The following is a 27,940-nucleotide window of genomic DNA, read 5'->3' as shown; positions in this document are numbered from 1 at the left end:
CAACGCCAAAGTATAATTACTTTAATTGAGAAAAAAGGCAAAGATAAGCAGTTCATAAAAACTGGCGGCCCGTTTCTGTGATTAATGTTGATGCAAAGATTGGTTCTAGGTGCCTTGCCAAGCGTCTGGAAAAAATTCTCCCAGGTATATTAATTCATTGTACTCAATCTGCATTTGTCAAGGGGAGGGATATCTCAGATTGCATTCGCTTAATTGAGGAAATCATGACTTATACTGAGGAGCATGACTTGACGGGGATTCTTTTGGCAGTGGACTTTCAGAAAGCATTTGATTCCTTGGAGTGGCCATTTCTTTATAAGTGTCTTGAAGCCTTTAACTTTGGTCCATCATTTATTAGTTGGATCAAGACATACTATCAGGATATTGAGAGCACAGTTATTAATTATGGTTACACCACTGGTTATTTTAGCATCGAACGCGGAGTTCGCCAGGGAGACCTACTTTCACCTGCTTACCCCGGTAATTTATTTTAGCCCTTGAAACACTTTTAATTACAATTCGAAAGAATCCTGGTATCCATGGTTTCCATACAGGGGGAGATGAAGTAAAGGAAATTGCTTTCGCAGATGATTTAACCTGTACTTTAGCAGATGAAGAGTCAGTAACTCTTCTTTTTGTAATTTGGAACTTTTCTCTTATGTATCTGGTCTTCACATAAATTTAGAAAAACAGAGGCTATCTGGCTTGGGAAATGGAAGAAAAGGAAACATAAATTATTTGGAATTAAATGGCCTAATGAGCCAATCAAAATTGTTGGAGTTTTTATTTCTTACGATAAAGAATGGGCTACTCAACTTAATTATGCTAAACCTCTTGAAAACTTAGAATTGACTCTTAACTTCTGGCGTCAACGTGATCTTACCATTTTAGGTAAAATCCAGGTGGTTAAGAGTCTAGCTGTATCTAAGATTGTCTACCTTATGCGTATGACAAGTGTTCCGAAGATTTTGAATGAGGTTAATAGTAAAATTTTTTCGTTTATCTGGAAAGGGAAAGATAGAAATGCAAGGAAAGTAATGATGTCAGATATTAAGTATGGTGGCCTGCGTGCCCCAGATGTGTTTGTTTCTCTTAAGTCATTTTGTGTATCATGGATTAAACGTTTTCTGGACCCTTCTGTTAATCACCCATGGAAGCATTTTTTTATTAAACGGCTGCAACCAGTGGGTGGTAAATTGTATTCAACTGAATTATAATATTAACTTGCTCCCTGTTCACCTTGGTGAGTTCTACTGTGAAGCACTTGACTCCTGGATAGACTTTAAGAGTATCAATACTCTGAATACTGCTATGAATTGTATCATTTGGAATAACAAAAATATTGTTATTAATGGGAAATCTGTGTATTGTCAACATATCTTTGAGAAAGGGATTTGCTATGTAACTGATTTATTAGAGAGGGGAAGATTTAGAGGACCTAATGACCTGAGAGAAATGTTTAATCTTTCTGCCACCCAAGCATTTAAGCTAATCTGTATTTGGGATGCACTCCCACCTGACCTAAGAAACGTCACCATCTTTATCACTGACTACTCCAAATGTGTTATGTTATGATTTCTCTGTATACATAATAGACAAATTTATAAATATTCTTGAAGCCAGTATAACTGTAATTAACAACAGCTTAAGGGGTAGGAATACTGCCCTTCCAACCAGTTCTGCTTAGATTTTAAGAAATTTTAATATTTCTGTTCCGCTCGCTAAATCGCAAATGCGAGAAAAAAGTAACGTTTGGCGAGAAGACTTTGGCAAAATTAGCCAAACTTGCGAATCGAAAATTGCACTATGACGTCATCATATTGTCCGTACGCTGTCCTGCATTTAGACTTGATTGAAGTCTGTAATTTGTGAATGTTTGAGTGGAGTGAACGCGATGGTTTATATTTTGTTTTCATGTGAAACGCTTGAGTCGAGTGGATGCGATGAGAGAGGTGAACGCTATACAGGGGAGTTTCACCCGGAATCACAGACTTGGCTTTCTTGCACGATCTGCGTTGCTATAAATTATTCATGAGATGACGTTTTTATTTACTCATATATTATTCATAAGATGACATCACTGTATTTTGCATATGGGGAGGAGTGACTTTTAATGCAAGCGAGACCAAACTCACATGGCGTTGTTCACAAAATGTCGAGTGTGATCACTCCCTCAAAAGTCAGCACAACCTCTTTTGTAGCACCGAAAGCGGGTGAAAATATATATGTTGTTGTAGGGCCCACGTTGCAAATGCCATATGGTTGCGGGTTTTTCAAAGATGAAAAAAGACACTGTCCTGTGAAGAAATAGAGATTGCCATCAGTGCAAGTCTTGGCCTCTTTCTGCACACTCATGTGATTGCAGATCATGCAGCAATCCAGCATACTGGTGCGCAGACGAACACATCTTTTCCCTCAGTATAACTCTCAACAATCTTTCTTTGGTAATCTCGCATGATTAGTGACGGTCGACCGATCAGTTGTAAATACGGTGGTTTCAATCGGATTGGAAGTCACAACGAACGGTACCCAGTCACCTGGCGGAAAAGCTCAACCGTGCTCAATGTACTCGATGTCCAGTGGCTTTGCACAACATGCGTGGGGACGACAACAAAGTTTTTAATATATGCAAAGGTTTATTAGCATGCGTTCTTCTTATTCGCCAGAATAATGGCGGGAGGTGTCAATAATTTTGTATTCGTTTGACGTCACTGTGCACACAGTCCGTCTCACCGCCTGAACTGTGTGAAAAGTCCAAGTCGGTGAATCCGGCAGAAACTAATCACTACTGCGCAGACTCATGCATTCAATCGCTGGGAAAACTTGGCCTGGGCTGCCAAATTGGATCATAAAAAAACAACAAATCAATGTGCATATGTATGACATTGGTCAATGTCCTTGTACCAACTTTGAATAAAATTGGTTGAAACATGCCTGAGTTATGGCTCTGTACATGAAAAAATCGTAATAAAATGGCCGCCTGGCGGCCATATTGGATTGTATCACAAAACAAATTGACGTGCATATCTATGACATTGGTCAATGTCCTTGTACCAACTTTGAATAAAATCGGTTGAAACATGTCTGAGTTATGGCTCTGTACATGAAAAAATCGTAATAAAATGGCCGCTTGGCGGCCATATTGGATTGTATCAAAAAACAAATCGACGTGCATATGTATGACATATGAAGTAATCCTTGTACCAAGTTAGAATGAAATCGCTCCTGGTATCTCTGAGATATCTGCGTGAACGGACGGACGGACGGACGCACGGACATGACCAAACCTATAAGTCCCCTGGACGGTGTCCGTTGGGACTAAGGAGCCTGAAAAACGTCTCTTAATACCATTTGCCAAGGTGTGACAAGTATGAAACTTGACAGAGACCAGTTACTTACCTTGGTTGTGGATTCTATCAAAATAAAGTAGACTGCTCAGAATGTCCAACTGTTCATGCAATTTCTCTAGTGAAGCTTGGTGTAAGTACAAGGGTTCCACAAGGAAGTTCTTAAGTATTCTTGAATTTGCCAAAATAAGACCCGACAGATCCAAAGAAAGCTGCTGTGTTTGCTACTTCCACATAGCTATGTCATCAGTACCTGTCACATGATTTACAATAAAATTGCTGTGTTACTCTGTTGAAATAGTACAGTGGGTTCAAAGGTAACTGTTTTGTCCACCAAATAGTACGGTGGTTGTGTGCTGACAGGCATCTGGTAAATCATTGCTGATCAGAACAATCCCTATGGAAGTTAACACAGCAGTGTGACAGTTCAATTGATATTGTTTGTCTTTGATGAGATATAATCAGTAGATATCACCAAAAACTGCAAAGGGGGAATGCACAGAGACACTCGCACATCATTCCACACCAAGGCATATTTTGCAGTCATATGGTTTCCCAGACAAAATAACAACTGTCCACATTTGAATAATAAGGTGTACTGGTAGTTTGAAAATGTCAACAATTTTGAATGCAGATCCATAGTGTTTGCAATAAATACCTTCATTCTACCTGTTTGCAAGACAATGCCTGGCAATCTTCCAATGGATCATTCCAAATGTTAGCAAGGGGTGTACAAATTCCACTGTTTATAACACAGCATTTCAGTGTTAATTTAATCTTGTATGTGTCATTCTTTCTCGTGAACCCCATAAATCTTCATACTCATCTTATGATATTATATGCATGATTTTGTAATTATTGATAATGTGGGTTCAATATCACTTTAGAGAACAATAGTTCATCCTCAAAAATAATAGGGTAGTCTGAAATACTATTCAACTACAAAGATCTAGACAAGACTGCTGACCTGTAGGATATCTGTCATAATTATCTAGGGTCACTGAGGTTGTGCATTAGCTGTTCCATAATATGTTTAACAGTTTGGCAACATGCTGTTGTTTCTAATGGACATACCCGGTACATGTGTACGCTTCAAATATTCACTGATTTCAATATGTAATCAAAATTTATCTCACAGCAGTCTTAATGATTGATCAACTCTACATTTTTGTATGTTAGAGTAGGGGGAAATTTAGTTTTAATGATCACTTTATTTCTGTCAAGACTAGTTGAGGGTTTATATCAGTTCTGGCACTTGACAATTTCGATGCATGTCATCAAGTCATCAAATTTTGAATACATTATTATCAAACTCTGTTTTTCATTTCAATTTGATTTTGAAAAATAATAGCGTCAGTCAATGACCCTATAGTTCTGAATAGAATGTGTGAAGTCACAAACCTCAGGCCATAGTAAGGTGTATCATAAATAATTGACGTGCCCAGGTTAGTACTTGTAGGGTAATGGTCAGCGCTTGCACCAATGTTGAAAGAAATCAGGTTAGGTATTTAACTCAAATAATGCATTTATCAAGTCACCAAAATTTGAATACATTACCAAACTCTCTTTTTGAATTCAATTTGATTTTGAAAAATAAAATAGTGTTTGCAATTTATACTATGGGCGATGCAAGAGTTTGTCTAGAGTCATAGGTTATGGATAAAAGGTGTTCACAAATTCATTCTGTCGAACAATGATATTACTAGAGGAATCAACTTTAAATGAACTAAAGTTGACATGTAATGTAAGAAATGTGACAGCTATTCTACTTACAAAATATAATTAATAAATTGGTCTTTACCTGGAAAATGCTGTATTCTCTGTGTCACTGTGATTTCTGCTCTGACAATCAGAAAGGACAGAATGAGTTTGGTCCATATCTTTCACATCTTATCCAGGTCAAAGTATATCACTTCTTTCTCTGCATAAATCTTATCATAAAGAGATAAATAGAATTTTGATGTTAACTTGGTGAACAGACGAGAAAAGACTGTGTGTACTTATTCAAAATAGTGGAACCACAATTTTTAAGAAAATTTGACCACAGACAATTAAATGAATAAGAACACAGACCTGTCCTATAGACATATTGATACACCCTTCATTGATACTATACTATAAAGATATTTTAGTTGAAAACCCAAGAGACATGGACTGAAACTAAACACAGTCAACTCGACTTCATTCTCAGGGCTTGAAATTAGCGGTAGTCCTGGGTCCACAGACTACCAACTTTTCTCTGGGACCACCAAAACCTATGAAATGGTAGCCCACACTGACTACAAAAGCCAGGGACATGAAATTACTTTGTGGGCGACATGATGTTGATCGCTGTGAGATGACTGACGCTCATACAGTCAACCCAGCTGGACACAGAAAGGTCAAACCATGACTTCGTTATGCAAATTAAAAGTCGACAATGCAGTTGAATTTGTTGCGACAAACTTTCAATAAAATATTATCTGAACTGATGTACTTTGACAACAGGCTTGGGAAATGATGGCCGATCAATTCATGTTTATACTTAGTAGATCACAAAATTATTCAACTGCAAAAAAATAGCTGTCAGACCATCCACAAAATACGCTTTCCGAAGTGTAAGAGATCATCCCATGATAGTGTTCTATGGTGAAGAAATATACCCAACATTGCCACGAAAGTATTAGGAACATGACTGAACCAAGTTGTCATTCTGAAATTCATAGCCAATCTATCTTTAGCCATGTTATATTTACACGTGCTGAGTGAATATTCGTTGTCATGGCAAACATCAAAATTTGCATATAGGCTCTGCGTATGTGTGAATTGGCCATCTCTCTTACAAACTGTTAAATCAAGGTTACACCAGAGCAACACTTGCCTCTACATTCAAACGCTTTTTTGGCAGGTATCGTAAGCTGCCAGCTGGTAGATAAATACAATATCTCTCTTCGACAAATGATCACTGATGGCATCGGTGACATGGGGCCTTAGTTAGTGACCACTACCTATCTGACTTACAGATTGATATATGGGGGGTGCCACATGTGGGGCAGGATGCGCTTACCATTTTCGAAACACCTGACATCACTTCTTGGTCTTTTGGCCAGAGGTCAATACCGGTATATCTTTCTTTCATGAATTTGACTTTGTTTGTGTACCGTCTATTTACTGTCTGTTCTGTGCTGTTTTGTGTCTTTGTTTACAACTATTGTCTTACAAATTTTGACGTAGTGTTATTGGATTATGGATTGGTATGATTGCGATTATTTGAGGCTGCACTGTGGCCGTTGTCCACTACACATGCTATACCGTTCTCCTAAGGCTATGATCTGCAGGCATTGCTGTCAAGTGACTAGAAAATTCACTTCCTGGATAGAATCAAGCAAAATAAATCTTTCATTGTCTTGATAAAAATAAAAATATTCTTCACAAAAAATAACCTTCATTTATGCATGGGCTACCAGACTTTGTCACTGGGTTACCAACTTCAGAAAATGGTAGCCCAATGGGACTACCAGGGAAAAAAGTTAATTTCGAGCCCGGATTCTTACCACAGTATAAAAATACATTATGACCTACAGACATATGGATTATATTTACATCAACTTTAGGCCCAAAAAAAGAAAAAGAAATGTTTCTGGTCAGCGCGCGCGTCACTTGAACAACAGCGCGTCACCCTTTTTTTTCCTGGTTTGTGGCCGGCAGCTGTGGCAAACTACATACTAAGTACTATGACACCAAACCAAAACGGCTGAAGACAAAGAGAGAATTCTTTGGGGCACATGATCAGTGACTGCATGAACAGTTTAAATGTTACTATATTGATAAAACTATAATACTGACCCTCCTCCCTCCCTTGAGGAGAAAAAAAAATAGTGACAACATCACTGTTCGCTCCCATATAGTTATCAAAACAAGTCAACAATTGTATGAAACATGGACATACATATACAGACAGACTGACATACACAGACTGGCACAGAGTGATGACATTGACCCCAAGTATGCCTTGGCCAATGGAGAGTGATAAAGATATAACAACAGCTGAATGTAATGATAAAATAGTTAAGTATAGGCCTATACAGGCACTGAGAGTGAATATGTTACAGCAATTTGATTAGTTTCTTTTCCTTTTCTACTTCTGTGATAATCTATAAGACAATCAAACTGCAAGGCAGTATATGTATTAACAAATATGTTATCTTTTACAAGCACACAGTAACTGTTCTTGATTTTTCATTTACAATATTTGACATAGACTGAAACACATGCAAGCAATGTTTTACACTTTGCCCATACACCAGATACATGGAGAAATTTCCACATCCAATCATCAACTCAGAAACCCTACAGGAAAAGTAAACATTGTTTTCTTCCAGAACAGCTGGTGCATCCACATCTGGAACAACTTACAAACTTGACCAATTACACAAGGATGATGACACAAGAGATAAGTTAAACTGTGGTGAACTTGACTATTCCTTTCAAATCCTTACCTAACTTAAACTAAAATACACTGCATGGTTAATTGCGCACAAAAATACATCGGGGTGGACCATTTGATAAGGGATGGTGTCTGGAAGATCGATGAGGTACATTATCTTTTTTATCCGATCCATTGTACATTCTTTTTTCCCTACTCTCCCACCTTTTCTTTTTGTCAAACCTTCTCTGGCTGAATTTTTTATTGGCATTTGTTTGGAATTTTTTCAAAATCTGCCAGGATTTTTTTACCGCATTTCAACACCAAATACAGTTTACCATATCAAATGCTTACTAAATCACCACATTATATACTCTTAGTTCCAGTAGGTATAAAATTACCAAAAAAATCTTATAAATACAAAATGAAAGATATCCCAGTAAAACTGACAGTTTCGCAAAGTTGCCCCAAAAATTCAAAATTCCGGATTTCAACTTAATTTCAATATGTCTTATTAACAAAAACCCTAAGAACCGGTTTACTAAATATCAAAGCAATCAGACTGGTAAATTTTGAGAAACAAATTTTTTGACCAAAAATGAGAAAAATTGCCCCCAAAAATACAAATTTTATATTTCATCCTAATTTTGAATATATCTCATTAACATAAACCCTAGGAACCTGTACACTAGATATCAAAGCTACCAGATCAGAAGTTTTAGGAGAAAATATTTTTGACCAAAAAAGGCAAAAATTGCCCCCAAAATAAAAAAAATTGCCAGTTTCAACATACCTTCAATACATTACATTGAGATTAATCTTAGATACCTGTATACCAAATATCAAAGCTATCAAATCAGTAGTTTTTGGATAAAAAAATAAATTATCAAAAATTGGAAAAATTGCCCAAAATTACAAATATGATGATATAAATACAATTTGTACAAGCATGACTGAGGTCATCCTGGGAACATGAATATTAAGTTTCATAGCAATCAGATGAGCGATTTCAGAGAACAAGATTTTTTGACTAAAAATGGAAAAAATACCCTAAAAATACAAACATGCAAATTTCATCCCAATTTTTGCACACATGATTTAGAATACCTAAAGAAATCTGCATACCAAGTTTCAACCAAATCTGACCAATGCTTACTGAGTTTTAGCCATTTGCAGGATTTTTCCTTTTTTCCCCTCATTTGCATATTTTTGGCACTGACATGTTCATTTGAACAAATTCACATCTCCACCCCTAGGTTCACCTGTACACCAAATACTAAGACAGTAGGTGCTACGGTTTAGGAGTTTTTGATGTGGATGGACATACATACATACATACATACATACATACAGACAACATTTTCCCACCTTATACGAATACCTCCCATTTGCATATATACATATGCATATATGGGAGCTAAAAATAAAAAATTCGCGTCGCCGCACCATTTTTTAAAGACAGGCCTGACCAGAAACATTTCTTTTTTTTGGCCTTACACAAATTCATTCTGAACTTGGTGATTGAGTCAACAGCGCCCTCTAACACCAAGGTTTACTGGAGATGTTGCCATAGAGTGTAACTGTACCTGAATTGTTATTTCACAGGTGATTTGTGTATGCCATTGGTGTCTGCAGCCAACAGTGCCCTCTGTCAACTACCAGTATGTACACTTAAGTTGCCACTGACTGCTGAAGAGCTACCATTTTGATGAAGTCTCCCTAAAAGTAGAAAATTGTAAATACACAACTTTACTCAGTATACAAAACAAAATGATTCAAAGCAGATTAACTATGAAATATCAGGAATGAAGATCTGATTAATCTATCTTGGTTAAAGCCCCATAAGCTGCAACTTTTACCTATTTTTACCTATTTTTTTGTTCAGTACAGCATGTTAAAATGTCAATTAAATATGTTCAGTTCTTCCAAAATGATGTATTTCTGTAAAAATAAATCGTAAATAATATTCCCCACCGACACAAGCGCCAGATGTCAACGAGGGTGTATTCCAGTCCGGACCAGACTGGAATTTGGCAATACGTTGTTGGCCTACAGTATGTGTTCTGATCCCAAGCTAATTTGTGATTCTGCATTATTTGGCGGGACAATTAACATAAGTAAGCCATCATTGAAAACAAAAATTAGAGAAATGTCAAAAGTTACGGCAAACTAATTTTTATTTTGTAGGCATGTTGTACTTGTAACTATTGCTTCACAACATTAAACAATAAGTTATATAGGAGATAAGAAGACAATGAGTGACATCATCAGAATAAATCTCACCATGGATAAAACTGCAAAAAGCTATGGCTGCTAAAGTTGTGGTAGAGTCCTTTCACTTGAGTTCACCGTCTGATACACTCACCTTGTTTGTACAGACACATGAAGTACTTGGATAACACAAACAACAGAGGTGTTCACTCAATTACTTAGATTTTAGACGATATTATCGATTTTATCGGATATTATCCGATAAAACAGCATGTCGGGCATCTGCCTCTTCCCTACTCCTCTGATATTGGACTCTAAATTAGATAACTTAGATAATATTATCCGATAATGCCTATAGTGCCAATGTCGCGGTATCCTCAAGTCGAGGGTCGATCGTCGAATACGGTCAGAATACGATCAGCGTTGCTATATGCTACTCGTTCGAAACCAACGTTCTTTGGGTCTGCAACTATTATTCTATAGGTATTTCATAAAAATTAGTGGTCTTCGGTTCTCAGATATCGGCTGGTTACAGTCATCGGAAGGTAGTAGACGGCAGTAATTACATGTACTGAGACCCGGTTTTGCGGGACCACAAGTAGTACTGTAATAATACTATACAAAACCTTGAGCTGCTGCTGTACTGCGGCAATACTCACATTTGCACTGAAGAAAATCCACTTCTAACGAGTCTAAGGTGATTCCCATGAGCAACTAAGTGTTAGTCTTCCACTGCTACCGTCAATAAACACTGATGATCGGCGAGTCGATGCAGCGTGGGTAAACGTGGAGGCCGCCATCTTGTAAATGTCTTGTTTACATCCGAGGTCTTCCGAAAGACTTCGGTCTCGCTTCGGAAATATCCCGTGCACTGAACCCAGGCCATAGGGTGTATGATTGAACATTTATCAGTGTCCTTCAAATCGCGATAAATCTCTGTAAGTCGTCGGATTACATTTGTGTTTTCCTGTGATGTACATTTTATACATTTGTTGCAAAATTCAATTCACAACGTGTATTTTATTAACACTATGATGATTCTCCAATTCGTACATCTCTTTTTATGAATAAAAACTTTTCAGAATTGTTATTTAAGTACGACGGCCCGTTCTCAATCAACACACATCGTTAATATGTATGAAGCGATCGCCGTGATTGATTTCTGTGAAACAAAAGCAGTGTATATTATTTGACCGCTGAGGGCGCCCCGATAAACTCCAAAAATCAGGCCAGCAAGGCTATTGCATGCTCAAACATGGTTCTTTTCATCAAGTGACTGTTGATCACAACTCAAAACTGTGATTTTTTAAATGAAAATGCAGGGAAAGAAACTTTCCCGTTTGTGAATTGTTTTAACGCTAAATACTTTCTGTTTATCGGATTTATCTGGTGTAAAATGTTAAGACTTTTTACAATAATTACAGATCTGATAGCTCCCTGCATACAAGGAGCACAGTTCGATGCCAAGTATTTCAGTTGTTTTCTGGAGCGATATAAAATTTAGTGGATGATCTATACAGTGTCATGTCCGAGGCCAGGAAGATTTGTTTTCACAGGTGCAGCAAACGGAGCTATTCATCGAAAAAGCTGTTCCAGGGGCAATTTTTGAGGGCAGGGGAAATTTTAATTTTGCTCGGGCACGGGACATGTTTTAAATGGCAGGGGAACAAATTTAGTGTTTGTTTTGTAGGGCAGGGCACATATCGGTTGATTGTCCCGGGGACAGGGCTTGGCGAAAAACGAGGAGAGAGGGAAAGCTACTTTTAAAACGGGAACAAGGGAAGGTGAGCCATGGTGTTTCCGGTTCTCCCTGCATACAAGTACATGTGTACAGTCTGTGCTAGCAAGGAGCACAGTTCAATGCCAAGTATTTCAGTTGTTTTCGGGATCGATATAAATTTATTGGATGATCTATACAGTGTCATGTCCGAGGCCAGGATGACTTATTTTCAGTGAGCAAGTTGCCCTGATTTTCTTGAAGAGAGTTTTCTAATGTATATATTTACCAAAATAACAAAACTTAACTCCCTTTCTGGTCCATTCAATCCACTAAAAATGTCACCTGTGTGGGCTACGTACACCTTGCATAGATAATTACGTACAACCTCATGAATACCGGTATAGTTCCACCTGGTTCAATAGATCAGCAGACGATACGTCCTGATATGTTGATTAAATGAACTTTTCCTGTATGATAACTAAAGTAACAAATCTGACATCAAATTATAACAATATACGTGAACCACACTGCAAATTTAATATCAAATTCCGCCCCTGTTTTTAAAGGACCGTCGAAACAAAAAGAAGAGGGCGTGACAAGGTCTAGTCGAATTTCATTCATAACTCACATCAACGTGAGTCTTTGATACACTGTAAGTCATAGCTACCAAACAGGAAATTGAAAATGTTGATACATTGTAAGTTTAAATCTGCCAATCATTGCTGCAAATGCAGCAGAATGAAATCGATTATAATATATACGAGGCTGGTCGGATGATAGCGCAATAGCGTCGTTCTTGTTTGAATTAGGACTGTAGAGCAGACACACTCGTAACGCTCCACTCCTACAGTGGTAAATATACAGTATGTGACATTGGGCCGTGCCTGCCATTGTAACGGCACGTTTAACATTGGTTGGATGGTGATCCGATTTTAACATTAAGTTTACTGGGTGACTTCATGAAATGAAGTTTTTCTCTAACACACCGACAAACGGGTGTTAGACGAACAGTCAGAATTACACATAAGTACATATATTGCAGGTGATATCGGCCAGCGTGTACAGTGAACTGTGTGCGGACAGGAACATTTACACTGGGCGACACTGGGTGCAGTACTCTGCAGATGATCGTTAAATACTAGCATGTCAGTATCGCAGTATCAAAATACTCTATTTAATAAAGTCGTGATAAAATACAGTTTAAATTTTATCACCATTCAAATCATGTAACATGGACCTGTAGCCACAGTTACACTACAAGAGGCACGTTCACATCTAAACATTGACTGTGTGACGGTGTCGCAGTTTTTACCTCGGCTTTCAACTTGAAAAAGAAAAAAAAACTTGAAAAGAATTCAGTGATTTATACCTGCCTGATATCTGGCTATCAACCACTCATCATCCGCTGTGAATAGCCAACTATCATTTTTTGCACAAATGTGGCAAGATTACAAATAGTACCGTGAGAGGGGAAACAGGCGTGACCTGAGATGACCCCGGTGATTACAATGAGCGTACCATCACCATCACCAACATAACATGTTCAAAATAACAAAAGAAGACATGACTTGCTATTTCCTTTTCACAAAAAATAGGATCTGATCAATAAAATCATGCCGACACATGAAAATTAACAATGAAAACTATTTTTGTTATTTCAGCTCAATTCAAATTGACAAGGGTACACATACACGTTTACACATTGACATGACAAAACTTTCCTTTCTCGTCCATTCAAGTTTACTCAAAATGTCACTGGTGCTGGCTACGTACACCTTGCATAGATAATTACACAATCTCATGAATTTTATTATCTTTTTTTCAGCTTCATATCACTGCAATTACAAAATATAATTGAATTTTCGGAAATTATATCATGTTCACCACTCTTTTTAAATGCAGCATTACAACAAAGCAAATATATTACCTAAGCACATTTAAGACCTTTACACAACGTAAGGGACCGTCTCACATTGTCGCACAAGTTCTTTATAGTGACTCCCAGAGTTGTTTCCGTATCGTAGTCACTGTGGGACAAAAATGACGGGATCAGCCTCCTTTTATAGCCAATGTACCAAAATACTCAAACTTGTCGGAACGAAATTCGGCGGTCTGGTTTCCCTCCATAGTTTTGCTTTCGAAATTACGCTCTTTTCAACTATCGTGTCGCACCACATCATGGGATCACCGTGTGTGTGATCGTGACAAGCCTAAATCGTTGCTGCAAAATTCGTCAACCATCTATTTCATAATAAAAATTCAAATTTCTATGTCCTACTAGTCATATCAGCTCTGAAATCCACAGGACGTGTCGGCATCATTAGTTACCACGGTATATGGCGGTCGCTGCATTTACCTTGGTCGTGTATATCGAACACGGCCACGGCGTATTAACCAGTTCGATAGGTAAGACGAAGACTTTCCCGCCGTTTCTATCACACTTGCCACGGAGGGACGCTCATTGTAGTTACCAGTCCACTCTCAGCTGAATGACCCTCGTCGGCAGAAATCCTGCAGCACGACAGACCTGATTTTCTCCTTGGGTCCAGGTCAACAATCAACAGGTGGTTGACTCAGAAGATACATCGTCGTGACGTTATGTCAGCATGTCTGCATGTATTTCTGTTTAAAACATTCCAGGTCGGCAGTTGATGTCGATGAAATAGAATTTGGAGAAAATCGTAATAGGTCTGTTCCAAGCGGGTAAGCTTAATTGTGTTTTTTTTCAGTTTAGATCACATTAAAAGACAAATTAAATATATTTACACTCTATATCCAGTAGTTTTTCGATTCCGTTTTCCTAAATTTCAGATCTCTAGCGGGTAGCATACTCCTTCACTCCACATGGCGCTGTCGACTTCCTGTCAAGGGTGCCAATAGTCAGGTGGCTTAACAAATATATCGTTACACGGATGACAAAAGTATCAAATTTGCTACAGATGTTCGCATAAATATGTAGATCAAAATTAGCTATTGCTCCAAAAATTTGGGCCACAGGAAAGGCTCGATGACGTCATAAATTCAAAATGTCCGCCATTATAACGCTTAAAAATGGTAAAATACGTCTAATTCAGGCATTTTTTAACATTTCTTTGAATAGACTGGCACAAGCATCTCAAATTACAAATACAACATAAAATTGATACAAATCAATTATTATGATGACGTCATAAAGCCAAAATGGCCGACCAAATTCAAAATATCCCCCATAATATCGTCTGATAATGTTCAAATACTGTTAATTAAGCCTGTTTCCAGCATTTTAGTGCCTGAACTGAAATTAACACCCCAAATTACAGACAAAACATATAATTGTTGCAAATTAATTATTGTGATGATGTCATAAACCAAAATGGCAACCGATAATTACAAAATGGCCTATTATGAAGTTCACTTTGCTTAGTACAATAACCCATTTACGAGACAAAATGATAGTTCAAAGGTAATGTACAATTTGTCTTGATGATTCATAAACTCAAAATAAATGATAAATGTACTAAAACTTAGCCAATAAGCTCAACACAAATTACAAATTATTATGAAATGATTTATTATTTAGCGATAGCCTCTGTCTGAAATACTGCAATCAATATAATGGAACTGAAGGCAACTTTACCCATCGGTTCTACCTTTCAAAGTGTTACGTTATAGTGAGTAGATCAATAATAGTGTGATTTCATGATAAAGAAAAACATGGCGGGAAACCGGTGAATAAATCATGCCTTGACCCTGGTCATGTGACCTCGGTCCCTGAAAAAAGATTAATGTTTGTGATTTTGGTCTTTTGCTTCCTTTGTTTCAGAAGCCTTTTTCGTTTGTTGAATTTTCTTCGTTTTAATGTCTCGATGTGTGGTGACAGACACATAGTTTTGTGCAAAGTAGTTCTCTTTTTGAAGGATGTGCTGGCCTAAACAAGATCATTTGGTTAGGGTTTTATGAACAAAGAGAAGACTTTTTCTACTTTTTTGAAGCTTTCGCGAATTTTATTAAAAGCGTCTTTGCCTTTCGTTTTTAGTCTCAAAAAAACATAAAAAGGCCAGGAAGAACATAAACAGAAATGGAAGGTTAAACAAAGACAAGAACTCAGAAAGATTCTCAGATTCATCAACAATCTTGCAAATCAAACTCTAACAAATGTTGCGATCAAAGCATTAAGCAAAGGCCTGAAATTTATTCCCGCTCCGAAGTGCCTATACAGAAAAATGGTCGTAAGAGATATCAACACGATTGGAACTAATTTGGGATAATTGGACGGTGAGGTAATGTCTGTTTAATCTGGAAATGTAATATCATCTGCTTTATTTTTTATATTACACACTTGTTAATAAGAGTAATTTGTAATATTGCAACATTCAGCTATACGGTATCGAACACTTTTGAGAAATTTGAATAATATGAAAATCCAATTATCCCAAATTAGTTCCAATCGTATTAAAGTTATTCGCATCATAAGATTGTGCAATATCATGAGAAACAAACAATCAATCAATCAGACATCTGTTCTAAGATAAGTCCATGTTTAACACTACTAACAGCGGAAAACCCAAAAATTGTAAATCTGTCTCGAAGTAACTTAGATCGATAGAGGAAATTCCATTCGGAACCCACATCAGAAAGAACATGACTCTAGCAGAAAAGACTGCCCGAACAATCTGTCTAAAAAGAAACAAATCTCAATAAACGCACCAATAAAGGAAGAGGCATAGCAATTGTGAATGAGACAAATGACATTCAAGAAAGTTATAGACAGCTGCGAAATGTACACTATTACACTTGGCGACATTAACTATACGGTGGATATTGTATATGGAATCATTTATCTGCGACAAGAAGATCATTGACGAGGTGATTTACAGTTTCCCCATTCCCATAAGTAGAATAATTTGTACACCACGATGGTATCTCCTGCTAAAAATACACAAAACCAAGGCAGAAGGAACAATCATCACCCAATGTCTCAATAGAAATGGCTGCTCAAGCCCAATAAACCAAATGTCGGAATTTCTAGACTTTGTCATAAAACCAATCGTCCAAAGACGACTTACATATATCAGGGACACAAAAAACTTCATTAACTAGTTATAGAATCAATAAAAAACAAGCAAACTCTATTCTGGTAACATTAGAGGTGTATCAATGAAGAAAGCATGCCAAAAATGAAGCCATAAATGCAGCGATCGTAGCGTTGGACTCTGAAACAGTACCCGCCAACTGATATGATAAAAAAAAACCACCAACAACGTATATGAAAGCCTTACTGTCGATTATTCTGAAACGCAACATATTTTAATTCACGTGAGAAAAATACAAACAAATCTATGGATGCAGTATGGGCTCACCAGAAATAGTCAATGTCACATACCATGAAACGCAGAAAGTTATATTAAATCCCAAATCCGGTCAAATATTTGTATGGAAATATAAAAAGTGACATGTTCATGGTTTACAAAGGAATAGAACATCAACTTCTAACATTCAGAACATTTGTTGAGGAGTGCAACACCCTGTACCCTATGTTCAATTTTGGAATTCATAATTGAATATTCTATCGACAAAATCTCATACCTTGACCTTGTGGTCTTCAAATGTCAGAGAAGCAATCGAGAGATATGGCTCGATTTTAAACTCCACACAAAACATCTGACGATATTTATCTGCCACCAACCTTCAAATGCTTCATTGAAGGTGAATTACTCAGATATGTTCGTACACGCAACAACAATATGGACTTCATAAAAAGGTTAATTTCTCAATGCAAAAACTTAAACAACGAGATAACAAAAAGAAAGACATTGCTTGTATCAAAAAGAAGTTAATGTAACAAAACGTCGGCCATCCTTCATCAACAAAAGTAAGAGTAATGATGTAATAAAAAACTAATCAAACAATGTAATAAGAAACTGGAAAATAATGGAGGGTGATTAAACACTGGCCATGGTATTCCAGAAAAACTATAATAACGCATACAAGAAAGAAAAACATACAAGATATCCTCCTTCAAGCAAAATTCAAACACAAGGAGAGTACAAATGAACGGTCTGAGCAACAATTCACGCAACAATCAGACCATAACATATTGATCTTATCATATCTCTTTGATGAACAATGGCTACCATTAAACTGAGCATGTGGGAATACAAAACCATTCAAGTGACTGCCGACTGCCAAAAGGACCCCACTTTGACCCGAAACGCCGCTAGGAGGAATCACCAACACAAAACCTTTTTTCTGGGACCAAGGTCACATTACGAGGGTCAAAGCATTATCGATTCACTGGTTTTCCTTATCACGAAACCACACTGATCTACTCACTATACTTGTATCACAAGCAAAGGTAGAACCAGTGTGTGAAGTTGCCTTCATTTCCTTTATATCGATTCGATTTTTCAAACAGACCATTGTTTAATAATCAATAATTTCATAAGAGTTTGTTACTTGTGTTGAACTTATTGGCTAAGTTTTGATACATTTATCTTTTATTTTGAGTTTATGGCATATTAATACAAATTGTACATTACCTTTAAACTATCATTTTGTCACGTAAATGGGCTATTATACCAAGCATAATGAACTTCATAGTCGTCCATTTTGCAACTTTCGGTCGCCATTTTCGGTTTTTATGACGTAATCTCGATTAATTAATTTGCATCAATTATGTATTTTGTCTGTAATTTGGGGTGTTAATTTCAGTTCAGGTGATAAAATGCTGAAAACAGGCTTAATCAACAGTATTTTAACATTTTCAGACAATGTTACGGCGGACATTTTGAATTTGGTCAGCCATTTTGACTTTATGATGTCATCACAATAATAAATTTGCCTGATTTTGATGTTTTATTCATAATTGAGAATGTTTGTGTCAGTTTATTCAAAAGAATATTGAAAACTGGCTGAATGAACCGTTTTTACCATTTTTAAGCAATATAATGGCGGCCATTTTGAATTTATGACGTCATCGAGCCTTTCCGGTGGTCCAAATTTTTGGAGCAATAGCTAATTTTGATCTCCACACATATGTGAACCTCTGTAGCAAATTTGGCACTTTTGTCATCCGTGTAACGATCTTGCTGTTTTTTGTTGCTAAGCCACCTGACTACAATCCCTAGGGAAGGTGTTGTACCCGTCTGATCATATCCCAGGTACTCCTTAAGAAAAGGTGTACGGGTTTGTGCCGCCTGGATGGGTCACTTTTTCTCGGAAAAATTATTAAACCTTGGTCAATTTCTCCGCAAAAAAATCCCTAAACATCGGTCGACAGAAAAGCAAATTAGGAAAACCTACACATCTTACAGAATTAATGTGAAAATTTCCAAAATTTGTCAAAGAAATCCCTAAAAATTGGTCATATTTTTGGAATATACATGGTTAGATGTTTGCAACTGGGGCGGCACACCCCATGTGAAAATATTAAGAGTACCCTCCCCCGATTATAGTCACTGTCACCGCGACCATAGGACTAACCACCATAACGATGGGGTGACCTACGTTGCCGGTGAGGGTTGCCTCGGTGAAGGAGGGTGTTCATTCGTCGGTGTGCGGCTAAGACTTAACAGTTTCGATCTTTTCAGAGCTCGTGTCGATTCCGTTCATCGATACTCGGTGACTATTCTACTAGTTTTGGAAACAAGCAATTAACTTCAACCCGCCTTCCTTTAAGCGGGCAAATACACCGCCCTGTCACTGTAACATCTGGTCGACAAACGAGGCAAATACGACAATATATATCGTCTAAAAACTGTTCCCATTGCAGGTCAGCTAAAGCTTACTCCATTAACCGTTGAAATGTTGCAGGCGCGTTGCAAAGTGCGAACGACATCATCTTCCACTTAAACAATCAGTTCTAAGCTAATGGGGAATGTTGTCTTTTATTTCGCATTTTAATCGAGTTCGACTTGCCAGAAACTGCTAGTGAGGTGGAGTGTGCTGAACCAACAAGCTCCATGCGAGCTTTTTGACACTGTCTTCAATTCGTGGTATCGCATAGGGGCTTTTCTTAGTTATATCACAAGATACTTCGCAGTACCCTGCTGAATGAAAGCTACCGATTATGCAGTATCAGTGTTTGTGTAATAAGAGATACTTGCCTGGACTAGTGAAGAAATTTGACAGCGTGCACACTGACAAAATGATTGAGAAGCAGAGTAAATGAGGATGACGCTAGTTTTACGCAGTGGTTATCCCTCCTGTGTCAAATCCTCTCCCTCCTCCAGCCCTCATACGTACTGTCAACCTCATTTTGTACCTGTGTCCTCTCCCTCGTCCAGCCCTCATACGTACTGTCAACTTCATTTTGTACCTGTGTCCTCTCCCTCGTCCAGCCCTCATACGTACTGTCAACCTCATTTTGTACCTGTGTCCTCTCCCTCCTCCAGCCCTCATACGTACTGTCAACCTCATTTTGTACCTGTGTCCTCTCCCTCCTCCAGCCCTCATACGTACTGTCAACCTCATTTTGTACCTGTGTCCTCCCCTCCTCCAGCCCTCATACGTACTGTCAACCTCATTTTGTACCTGTGTCCTCTCCCTCGTCCAGCCCTCATACGTACTGTCAACCTCATTTTGTACCTGTGTCCTCTCCCTCCTCCAGCCCTCATACGTACTGTCAACCTCATTTTGTACCTGTGTCTTCTCCCTCGTCCTGCCCTCATACGTACTGTCAACCTCATTTTGTACCTGTGTCCTCTCCCTCGCCCAGCCCTCATACGTACTGTCAACCTCATTTTGTACCTGTGTCCTCTCCCTCGTCCAGCCCTCATACGTACTGTCAACCTCATTTTGTACCTGTGTCCTCTCCCTCCTCCAGCCCTCATACGTACTGTCAACCTCATTTTGTACCTGTGTCTTCTCCCTCGTCCTGCCCTCATACGTACTGTCAACCTCATTTTGTACCTGTGTCCTCTACCCTCGTCCAGCCCTCATACGTACTGTCAACCTCATTCTGTACCTGTGTTTTCTTTCTTTAGTGCCTTTTCGAAGTTGGGGCGGCTTTCTGGAATGTTGCTTAACAAGCTGAGATATATGATATTCTTTGATTGATCGAAGTAGGTATTTGTTCCAGGATCGGCTGGGTATGGTTGGGTTGCCTGTCAATGTAGAGCAGTTGGGTTTTTTATTTGCTGTATGGCTGGTACGAAGCGTGTTCCAGAAAGTTCATTATCTTGAAGTTCGCTTGGATGGTAATGCGGAGGTCAAATGAGTGGAAAATAAAGGAGAGTTTTTCTCATTGTTTCGCATTGTCTTGATGATTTACTTTCGTTGCCTTTGTGGATATTTGGCAAGGTTCGTATGTCAGTACAGTGGGTATTATTAGATTCCGTTACCTTACCAGAGAAACCATCCATAATATTATACAATATTCTGTTTTCATTCGAATATTCAAGATAATTTTTAAAGAATGATATTTGACTTATCGGTATTGTCAATGGCATTTACACATGTAAATGTCGTTTATCTGATGCGGTAAATGAGGCATTTACTGTTGACCTAAAATAGTAGATAATTTCACTATAGTTGAGTCATAGCTTATAAAACAAACACTAAAGTTTAGCCATTGTTCATTGACTAAAACCTTACTTAAATTGAATACGAAATATACTTGTTCATTTCCATTGATTCGCTGTATTTCACATCGTGACTCTGACATAATTTGGGTTCATGTCGGTAAAGTTTGATATCAGTAACACATAAGTTTTATTAAGAATGTTATCGCATGCACAAGCCAAGTTTGTCCGCTCTGAACAAAAAAGAAATGCCAGGATTTATACTCTTGTCGTCCTAACTCATGACAACCAGCGTCTATGTCATAAACTTTTGTGCGTCGGAATTGTTTTCGTCATTGTAAGCAACGTGGCGGCCATATATTTATACCGATGAAATTTTACCTGACGTAAAAATATCGCTCAAATGTCGTTCAAATAAGTCATAATTATCGTAGTGTTACTGTCGGACAAAGTAGGTCCACTTGGCAAATGTGAGTCCTCGTGTTTTAGTTTTGTCGCTTACATGCGATTTCACCCGTCTTCGTATAGACCTTACCGCCGCCAAGGGGGTCAGGAGTTGCGTTCAGGCCGCTCGCTGAGCTCCAAAAGATCCTGTAAATAAAGTACTATTTGCAGAGACTACGTACGACAACAATATTCCGTACAGCATAATTACAACGTTAAGCGTCTGTATATTCCTAAGGAAATACGCAAATAGTTTTTTGGAACAATTGATCACAAATTGGCAGCACTACAATGGGTTCTGTAGGCATTGCAAGTGAAGTCTGGCACGACGTTTAACAGTGTTTGGGCCGTTGAGATTTAGGAGATTTTAGTTTTCGAAAAGGTGTACTTTTTGTCTTTGGAAAAATTCTAGGTTGATGCGTTCTTTGAAATCGTGTATAACATGGAAGGTACACTTAAACCGAGAGGTCTGGCATTTGCACACTGTGTTACTGTCTCACATAGCCGACTACTAGAAATGATTGACAACTCGCCCACGGCGTATTGGTATTATTCCTATAGTTATTAAAGAGTTTAAATGCGGAAAGGCTGAGGAAAACTACTTGTATTTTGCACAATACAATACAATACAATACAATGCAATACATATATTATTCTCTAATACTTTTCTTCGTTTGGCGAAGCATGATATGAGTGACATGATGGTCTTGTCATCACGAGTCGAATAATGTCTTAACATCATTGTCATTCTGACAACCATATATATTTAATATTTTACTTGACAAAACTTAATTTTCACATTTTCCGAAAAATACCCTTACATATCTGTTCAGTATTAACATAAATAAAATTACGCCATCTTGTTTTCACTAAGTGTTTGTAAAATGGTAGTTTCGGAGGGGTTTTGTTCCTCTAAGAATAGGTTGCTGTTTTAACACTGATAACATCAGCTTCCATGTGAACACATCACTTACTATTCCTATTCTCAACTTTGTTAAGTAGGAGCTGTCCTGTTATCATAATAAAGAATAACTGTCTTTAATATCATGCATGTATTTCCAACAAAGCTTTATTCACCATACTCTTTATTGGATAAACATGTTGTACATCTCTTTCGTAAAGCTAAATTTACTATATTCTTCATTGCATATTTTAGATGTATCTCAACCACCGGAAATGCCCCAAAATCACGTCAGTTCTGCATGATTCTGTGTACTATGCTAATACTCCCGAATGTAAGGGCACTGATCAACCATCAACTCCGACGATCCGGCAAAGGATGAACACTATAATACAAAGTGACGTTGTCAAATCAAATAATTTTTCAACAGATAATAAAGAAGGTGCAAATAACAATGTCACTTATGTAACCTATGGTTTATCTGATGACAACTCGAGAAGCCAGCCCTTTTCTTATGTAACCTATGGGTTTATCTGATGACAACGTGAGAAGCCAGCCCTTTTCTTATGTTACCTATGGTTTATCTGATGGCAACGTGAGAAGCCAGCCTTTTCTTATGTTACCTATGGTTTATCTGATGGCAACGTGAGAAGCCAGCCCTTTTCTTATGTTACCTATGGTTTATCTGATGACAACTTGAGAAGCCAGCCCTTTTCTTCGACACCTATACAAAATTTATCATCTCGACAAGAAACCATTCATGGTATTTCTGATGGTGTCATTACCAACCGGGCATCTACATCAGCACGTGTGCAGTATGTGACAAATCAAGGAGAAAGCACACAAACATGAGAGAGATTTTGATACTGTTAATTCGACCCCATCTCAAGGACCTGGAAAATTCGATGGAGAAACACCAATCACAAAAATAATAACCCTGCGACGTACCCACGAGCGTACTTTGGGAGGGGGCTCAGATAGTACAAGTAGAAGCGTAGCTGACTCAAGGACCACATGTAATGCGAAGTCGATGGAAAAGACTCCCACTTTTGAAATACTTATTATAATGGTGGAACCAGCAGGAAAGCTTATTCTAAAACAAACTTATACCAGTGTAAGCAAGGTTGACGTGAAGATGTTCTACTCGCAGCGTGTGGTTGGCAGACATAGATCTTGTAAGTATCGTTCATAGCTGCATAAAAATATCAATATTAGATCATAATTCAAACGAGAATGTTAAAAAAATCACCTAATAGGGAAAATTCCATGAAAAAAACTTGTTGGTTTGACTTCACCATGGTCATTTGCCTGAGGTCTACTGCCTATAATGGAAAGATTCAATTGTGGCGATAGTTGTATGGTTAAAAAGAAAATTGTTACAATGATGATGTCTCTAATTAGTTAAATTAATGTGTAGTTTGTGAGGATCTTGCTAGGGGTAAATATCTACAAGAGCGAGATGTTTTGCCTGCTACATTATTGTAAAATTCTGTTTTGAAAGGACAAATTTGTCAATTAACTATTCTTAGCTCTGTTCAATCACCTACTCGTGATCAGGAAAGAAGTGGTCTGAAAGCAGATGTTTACATGTTGACTCTGATCTGTTAAGTTGGACAATGCTGGAGCATGAAAGGTCGAGTCTGCTTTCAAACGTAGTCCACATCTTCCAGACAGCTGACCGCTTAACAAATAAAGGCGAATGCACACATGAAAAATCCCTATTTTAGTTAGTCAACAAATAGTTTTTTTGCAAAATCGTTTCCAGTAACTATCATTTAACCCTGGTAACGTTACCAAGTATGAGGTATGTGGATAAATAAAGTGACAAGAAGTATCTGTACATATTTTTATTTGCTCGAAAATTAGAGGAACTACTTAATACTTTAACCGAGGTGGTCCTGGCGTTCTCAGCTCGTAGCTTAATGTGAATGCAGATCGATGTCTTTTCAGAGTCTTGAATGTTTTAAGCCCAATTTGCCGAATTTTGGTTTAACAGTTTTGATTAGAAAACAATGATTCGAGGAGACAAAAATGTTCGTTTTTTTCCATAAAATTTGGTTTGTACAGATGTGATAGCAATGAACAATGATGAGAAATCACTTAAACGCAGTAGAAAAGGCTTTCTGCACCGTGATATAAATCGTGAAAGATATCGGAGGATGACTTTTCTGGACTGCTGATCGATTGACGTTGACAACGTATGACCAATACCCTGGATATGAACATTCAAAAAGGGACCAACCGGATACTAAATGTACGTTCCAGACTCTACCCTGACAATGCAATCCAATGACTGCTGATACTTAAATTCAGCAAACACTTGTCAGATAACAGGGAAGGTTTAACACTAACAACATTTTTGTAAAAGAATGTCTTAATCACTGTATTTCAATTTTTGTTTCCATGGTAACTCCTATTTTAGTTGTTTAACGTTCTGGCTACCAAAAAAAATATTTAAAGATATACAATCACCTGTAATCTAAATATGCCCATATATGGTCAAAGGGGCGTCCCTTGGTATTCAAAATGTCCATGTGAGGGCGCTGTTTTTAAAAAGCGGCCATCCGCTTAAAATCTGTGATTGGTTAGATTTTCCCTTTCCATGGTAACTATGGCAAAATTGGAACAGAAGACAATATTCCTTTAAAGGTTCAATAAATACATTGCAATGAATGTATGTATGTTGTACTGTGATAAACTACCTGTGATTTTTCATAAGCGATTTACATTGAAGATCACATTATCCCTTTTAGAGCTTATACAATAATTCACAGCTGATAATGAGAATTGACCTGCGTAAGTCAAGTACGTAATATAATTACAAAATATTGGATTGAAGCATATGCATGGTTGGCTCGTCAAGAAACCTGAAACTTTTAAATAAGTAACGTTATCCTATGAGATCCAGATTTAATTCTGAATTAATAACTGATTACTGCTATTAACGTTAAAGACTGTGCAAGCATTGATAAGCATCATAATGGCTGCATGGTGTTGAAATCCAACAATTATTTCATTGTTTTTGTTTTTTATCGTATATTGAATGTGATCTAGTAAGTTTGGAAGCTATCCTATTGCACTGCCTAACACAACATCAACGATGTGAGAATACAAACGTTTATTTCTTTAGCATTAGTCGAATACGTACAGAAGAAACGTTCTATAGCAAGAGCTTGCTTGTATCTCGTTCTTCATGCTTGAAGCCATTTTCTATGGCGCCAAATGGTTTTGGACCCAAAAGGGAGGGCGGAATCCGTGATCATTAAAATGAGAAACTGTTCTGTAGTTACCAAAATAGCAAGACAATGAAGTCCCCATATGTAAGGCAATATTTATGCAAATATTCCAAAATATGTCTCAGAAATTGTAAATGAATATCTTCTAAGGTAGTATGCGCCTCGAAAGTTAGACTTAAACTTTTGCTCAAACTTTCCTAAATGAAACCTAATTTGATCATTTTCTTACCAAAGCAAAAATAAAAATCAAAGGTCACCGTACAAACTTTGATACAAGAGAGACAGATTACTCAACATTTCCCGATATTTGAAATCGAAAATTAAAGTACAGTTAACAATGGTAAGCAGTTGTGATGTAACTGTCTTGTTAGCAGAAACTAATCAAATTTGTACTGTTAGTACTTCACAACAATCTACAGCTGAACTTGGCATATTTTTTGTTATCAAAATTAAAACATTTCATAACTCAAGATAGCTTTTCTTTTGTTTTCCAGAACCACTTCGAGAGAGAAAAAAACAGAAGATGAGCATGACACAAAGCAGTTGGGATGTCTTACTTGGATGAGGCGACAAAGGGAAGGGGTGGGTGACAGTTTTGACACAGGGTGTTTGACATTACCACAAACTCAATGGAAAGTTTAATTTGCTTATTTGACTTGGAATAAGTTTGAAAATTTAAGGTCAGAGGATAGATTTACCATCAGAACAGCTAGTATGGCCCAGTGTTGCTAACTTTCAGCACATGCATTTTACATGTAAGAAGATACAGTCCTAGACTTGTCACATAAATTCATTATTTTCGAATGATTGATGAATCAGTGTTGTTTTTGTTTTCTACAAATTACATGTATGCTTATTTGTAGTTGAAGACCCTTGGTTATCGGCACAGATGAATTTAGGCATTCATAAAAAATTGGCAAAACTTGTATAATATTAAATCTTTTGAATAAAATCATATTTGTGGACAGTGTGTAAAACATTAATCAGATATGTCCTCAGTCTTTTTTTATTTTGTCACACACGGACTCCAGCATATTGCATTATAGTTCACAACCCAATGCCGGTGAAAGCATGCTGGGGAGAATGAAAGAGGACTTGCCATGGAAAGTCAACAACAGTTAATGTGTTTCTACTAGTTGTACATACCAGTAATGATTTGATCAGTGAAGTGTAATTCTGATAAACAGAAGTTATTGGTAGCCCCTACCTGCACTATATAATCCTAAATCAAATAAACAAAGGATCATATTCTCTGATTGACTTTCAGGGTATAGCATTCGCATAATGTCCCAGGTGGGTTATCAAGTGCCAAGTTGGAAGCAATAGTGCAAAATGCTAAACTTGGGTGATGTCAAGAAATCCAAAGAGGATACTAGACTAAGTACATATAGGATTAAATGAAAGTAATGTAAAAATAGTGACCTTCTCTTCAATACACCAGCACTCTCACATTTTGTAAAAATACCAGAAACTGAATATTATTTTATGGAAAAGATTTATTTTTCACTTATTTATTCAAATATATGTACTGTTTGCGGAGCAAATGAAATAATGTTATTAAAACTAAATAATACGAAATAAACAGAACAGCAGGTATAGCCCTTTTCTTGAAAAATTGAAAAATGTCAATAAAATTCGCTGACCGAAGCAGACTGTGATGCTGCAGAATGATACAAACAAGACCATGTTGGCTCTTACTCTACTAGGATAAACACAGCTAGCAGAAAAGCTAACAGATGCCCTTTCCTGTCTAATATTCTGCTTTTCTATCTACAGAATAAAGATGCGTCTACAAACCCTTTTGAGTGAAAAACTTGTAGAACAATCTACAAATCTGTATTTTGTTACATAATTTACAGAAAAGATTGCGTTTACTGGAATGTTAGAATCCCTTCATTTCATCGGTACCAATTACTTAATCCGCTGTTCCAGTTTCATTGTTATTGTTACCATCTTGGATTTGAGTGACATTCTCATTGCCGTGATTTTCATCTGAAAAGTTAAACCATGACCATCGATATGCAGCAAGGTAAAATCTAGAGTTGCATGCTGTTGTAAATGGAGGAAAGGTTTAGTAATTTTTAAACCACAGAAATATGACCATTTGACAGTCTAAAAAAGGTTCAGTACATTAATTTGAGAACAAAAGAGTATAAGCACATCCTTTGTACATAAT

At 37.4% G+C, this 27,940-nt stretch overlaps 1 protein-coding gene across 1 annotated transcript in view; it reads right to left on the bottom strand.

Annotated features, from left to right (window-relative positions):
* LOC139127177 (uncharacterized) overlaps positions 1-27,940 on the bottom strand; it is a 272,426-nt gene that overhangs the window by 59,119 nt on the left and 185,367 nt on the right. Inside the window, exons 3-5 of the mRNA XM_070693098.1 lie at positions 9,339-9,471; positions 5,149-5,278; positions 3,400-3,600 (exon numbers count right to left, since the gene is read on the bottom strand). The gene's annotated coding sequence lies outside the window, so the exon portion shown is untranslated. The remainder of the gene's footprint in view (positions 1-3,399; positions 3,601-5,148; positions 5,279-9,338; positions 9,472-27,940) is intronic.

Source organism: Ptychodera flava, unplaced genomic scaffold, assembly GCF_041260155.1.
Source record: "Ptychodera flava strain L36383 unplaced genomic scaffold, AS_Pfla_20210202 Scaffold_29__1_contigs__length_4469600_pilon, whole genome shotgun sequence".
Classification (NCBI taxonomy): Eukaryota; Metazoa; Hemichordata; class Enteropneusta; family Ptychoderidae; genus Ptychodera; species Ptychodera flava.
Note: the sequence above shows the minus strand (reverse complement) of the source record. Positions and strands in the feature narration are given on the sequence as shown.